This window comes from Grammomys surdaster, unplaced genomic scaffold (assembly GCF_004785775.1).
Source record: "Grammomys surdaster isolate TR1022 unplaced genomic scaffold, NIH_TR_1.0 516, whole genome shotgun sequence".
Classification (NCBI taxonomy): Eukaryota; Metazoa; Chordata; class Mammalia; order Rodentia; family Muridae; genus Grammomys; species Grammomys surdaster.
Genome location: NW_021604935.1, coordinates 23559 through 28810, shown reverse-complemented (window position 1 = coordinate 28810; position 5252 = coordinate 23559).

The window sequence follows — 5252 nt, the reverse complement described above, 5'->3', positions numbered from 1 at the left end:
GGGAGAGGGAGAGGGAGAGACCCAAGTGCCAGAGCAAGCATGCTTACACTTTGGACCAGTAAAGAAGATAAAAGCTGATGAAGTTTGCAGTACCTGGTAGGAGCATTTGCTCCAAGGAACTAAATAAAACTCTCTTGAGTTTTTCACTTTAGCAGAAGGAAAACAGACTAATAAAGACAACACCATGTCAGACCACCATGAAAGAAAATGAAGGAGAGAAATACAAGGAATTTCAAGCCTGGGGGGATTCTAAGAGGCTTCGTTTCTGGTAACACTAACAGTGTGGCTCTGTGATGTCGTTCCACAGAACTTACCTCTATCAAAATCAGGGGACTAACAGACTAATTAGCTTTTATTTCATGAAGAACATAAATGCAAAGAGGAAAAGGCGAGCTAGGTTTAGTGAGAAGGGCTCAGCAGGGAAGAGGTTGCCAAGTATAGTGGTTTGTATATGCTCGGCCCACGGAGTGGCACTATTAGAGGGTGTGGCCCTATTGGAGTAGGTGTGGACTTGTTGGAGTAGGTGTGTCACTGTGGGCATGGGCTTTAAGACCCTCCTCCTAGCTGCCTGGAAGTGAGTATTCTGCTAGAGGTCTTCAGATGAAGATGTAAGACTCTCAGCTCCTCCTGCACCATGCCTGCCTGGATGCTGCCATGCTCCCACCTTGATGATAATGGACTGAACCTCTGATCCTGTAAGCCAGCCTCAAGTAAATGTTGTCCTCATAAAAGTTGCCTTGGTCGTGGTGTCTCTTCACAGCAGTAAAACCCTAATTAAGACACCAAGCAAAATGACTTGAGCCCAGTCCAGGAAACCAATGACAGAAGGAGAACCAACTCCAGAAGTGGTTCCCTGAGTTTCATGTGCGTGCATGCACATACACACACACACACACTGTGGAAGTGGGATGTGTGTACTCATACATCTTATACACACATAATAATAGTGCATTTTGAAAAATAAAAATTTGGGGGCTGGAGAGATGGTTCAGAGGTTAAAAGCACCAACTGCTCTTCCAGAGGTCCTGAGTTAAACTCCCAGCAACCACATGGTGGCTCACAACCATCTGTAATGGGATCTGATGCCCTCTTCTGGTGTGTTTGAAGACAGGGACAGTGTATTCACATAGATAAAATAAATAAATCTTTTATAAAAAAAAAAAGAAAAATTCTCTATAAATATTATGGAAAAAAGCTTTAAATGATGATATATTGTTTCCAGTAAAGGAAAAACTAAGATGTATCAGTCTAGGACAATCTATTAGTCTTGCAATAAAGAAAATAAATTTGCAGGATTAAGTGATTTACTCATTATTCAGTGATGTTCTATAGCATCAAATCTTTAAACATAAGCACAGCCTTGAAAATAATGTTTTTATAGTTGGGCATGATGTTGCATGCCTTTAATTCCAGTATTTGGCAGAGGCAGGTGGAACTCCTTGGGTTCTGGGCCAGCCTGGTCTACATAGTTCCACGACATCCAGGGCTATATAGTGAGGCCCTGTCTCAAAAAACAACAATAACAAAGTATTCAAGTGGCCCAAACTATGGTGAACAACTCATTCAAACCACCACACCTCATGTGTATGTCAGAAAAGCAAAACATACACAAATATTATTTTTTCTATATTGAAAATAATTTGGCAAGGCCTGGCGGCACATACCTGGAATCCCAGCACTCAGGAGACTAATAAGAAAGGAGAATTTTGAGTTCAAGGCCTGTGTAAGCTACATAGTAAGAACCTGTATGCAGCCCTGCACAAGGTGTAATCCTACTGAAGAAGAAATATTTCAATATTCCCACAAAATGTTTGCTGCAAATACCATATATATTGCTTACGGTATGCTCTAGAGAGAATCTCTTGTGTGCTGTGTGGAAGCATCACCTGTCAATAAAAAGCTGATGGCCAATTAGCAAAAGGCAGGAAATCAGAGGCAGGAGTTCGGGTAGAGAGCTAGGCTTCTAAGTCTTCACCTGGAGGACCAAATTTATAATGCCTAAAATTATTTTTATTTTCTTTCTTTGATAAGAATTATCAGGGGGAAAATGCTTGATCAATATAACAGTTACAGGTTACTTTATTTCTGAAGGGCCTGAGAGCAGTCTTGCCACTAGTGAACAGGGTTAGGGATGGTAGCTCTTAGCATGTTGGTAAGATTTTAATTAATCCACAACTTGTTTTACCCAGTTGTGATGGTTAATTTTATGTCAACTTGAATAAGCTGTGACACCTAGCTTTTCAGCTACACACTAGTCTAGATGTTTCTGTGAGGGATGGAAGAGACTAGTCTTCCATAAATCAACAGATTTTCTGTAAGACAGGTGTGGCTGGCTTCATCCAGTGAGCTAAAGCTTGTTTACAAGGATGAGGCTGGACATGGTGGTGCATGCCTTTAATACTGGCACTCAGGAGGCAGGTGGAGCTCTATGGGTTCAAGGACAGCCTGGTCTATGTATAGAAGGACATACTTCCTAAAAAAGGAGGAAGGAAAGAAGAAAGGAAGGAAGGAAGGAAGGAAGGAAGGAAGGAAGGAAGGAAGGAAGGAAGGAAGGAAGAAAAAGCTAAGGTTTAGAATCCCTTCAAATACTTGCTCAGCACAGACAAGGCCCTGTGTCCAACACAAAAATAGACCCTAACAAATAAATACTTTTAAGCCCTTCAAAGGGACATCTTCCTGGAATGTCTTCAAACTTAACTACAACTTTAGCCTGTGCCTTTGGCCTGCTGTACTACCCTGAATCCACTTTAATTTACCAGCTTTCACAACTACACACACTAAATCTTTAAGCCAGTTTCTATGGACACACAAGTAACCAATCACATATATGTGTGCCCGCATGAACACATGCCCTCCAATGACTGTTTCTCTGGAGAAAACACTAACAAAAACACCAAGTTCTTTTTGGTTTTGGAGATGGGGTTAGGGTTTAGATAGGGGTTAGTTAGGGTTTCTATTGCTTAACTGAGACATTTCCTCAGTCGAGGCTCCTTTCTCTCTGATGACTTCAGTCTGCGACAACTTGACCCACAAACACATCACTGATAAGTTACAACTCTTCCTTTTGGATTCATCTCCAAGGTCTCACATAAAAAGCATTAATAACTTTAAAAGTCTCACCATCTTTACAAATTCAAACACATTAAAAGTTCATTCAGTCCTGTTAAAGCATCCAATCTTTTTTAAAATCTGAAGTCTTTTAAAATTCAAAGTCTCTTAACTGTGGGTTATTGACAGTTAATCCAGTAAGATATTTTCTTACTTCAAGAGGGAAAAATCAGATCATGATCTTCTGGACTCCTCTAAGGGGCTTGGGTCACTTCTCTGGCTCTGCCCTCTGTAGCACACAGCTTGTCTTCTAGGCTCTGGCTGGCTTCACTCCATGACTACTGCTATTCTTGGTGGTCATCCCATGGTTCTGGAGTCTCCAAAATGCTGGAGTCTTCTCCTGAAACTGAGCTGCATTTTCACCAACAGCCTCTCCTGGGCTCTCTTCCTGGTGCCAAGCCTCAACTTCTCTGCATGACTCCTGTAGTCCCGGGCCTTCAGCTGCCACTGAGGCTGCACCTTCATGAATGGTCTCTCCTGGCCTCCTACAGTGCCAAGCCTCAGCTGCTCTCCAAGATCCCTGCATGCCTTCAAAATCAATACCATCTGGGTGACTCTTACACGTTATCAAGTCCAGCTGTAAGAGTAAGGTACAACCTTGGCTATCTCTGGAATACGGCTTCTCTGTATTCTCAGAAATCTCTTCCCAGATTTCACCTCAGTGATGCTGGTCTCTTCTTAATCACAACTAATTTCTTAGCTCCAGCTGACCAGCATCAATTGTCCCAGTAATGTGAAGGTTTCACATCAGTGGTTCTGATATCTTGTTAATCACAGCTGATTCTAACCAGAACCACAGAGTCGTAAGTCAGAATAGCAAATGGCCCTGAAAGAGTCTCAGTTCCCCTCTGAAAAGTTACTGCTCTCGACATTCTCATCTTCCAAGCTCCCACAGGACATCTCACTGAGCTCTCAACACTCAATGGCTCTTCTAGCCCCAAGTTCCAAAGTCCTTCTACAGTCCTCCCCAAAACACAGTCAGGTCTGTCACAGCAATACCCTACTACACTGGTACCATCTTGTCTTAGTTAGGGTTTCTATGGCGATGAAACACCAGGACCAAAAGCAAGTTGGGGAAGAAAGGGATTTCACTTATACTTCCATATCAATGTACATCACCAAAGGAAGTCAGGACAGGAACTCAAGCAGGGCAGGAACCTGGAGACAGGAGCTGATACAGAGACCATGGGGGCGGGGAGTGCTACTTACTAGTTTGCTTCACATGACTTACTCAGCCTGCTTTCTTATAGAACCCAGGACTACCAGGCCATGGATGGCACCACCCACAGTGGGCTGAGGCATCCCCTGTTGATCACTAAATGGGAAAATGCCTTACAGCTGGATCTCATGGAGGCATTTCCTCAACTGAGGCGTTCTCTGTGATGACTCTAGCTTGCATCACCTTGACGCACAAAACCAGCCAGTACAGGGTCTTCCTTAATAGTCCAGATTGGCTTCAAGTTTATGATCCTTATATAAAAAACCTCTTTAGTGTTAGGACTACAGTTGTGTATCAGCACACCTGGCAAACAATATAAATTTTGAAACAGAAATATAATGCTAAAGTAACAAAATGCAAAATTTCCAAGATCTTTAGGTCCATGAAGTGCCAAGCCCTGTATTGCTCTTAGTACATCTTAGAATTCAGGATGTGTGGAATGAATATTTGCAAACAATATTTGCAAACAAGAACTTGTGTTTATTTACTTTCAGGCACCATGCTGAAAACTATCTTACCTTTGTTTACCAAGTTCACTGATCTCCACAAATTCCCTTCAAGAGAGTAATTCTAAGTCCCTGTTACAGAGATAAGGAAATCTCGGCTTAGAGTTGAACGGTGCTGTTCACTCACACCATAACTACACAGTGAACTAAAAGCTCACAGCACTTGCCGTCTGGCAACCCATGTGTGACCCCCAGACCCTGCATGGTGGACGAAGAAAACTGACTCCTAGAAGCTGTTCTCTGACCTCTATACCATGGCACATACACACAAGTCTATAACCTGTAAAGAAATTTTTTTAAAAAAAGGTATTTTTAGTTTGAATATGAAATGTACCTCCTCAATAACATGTTGATGGGCTTTCCTGATGGGGTTGGAGGCTCAAATCTAACCAATGGCTTAATCCCTCGATGGATTCATG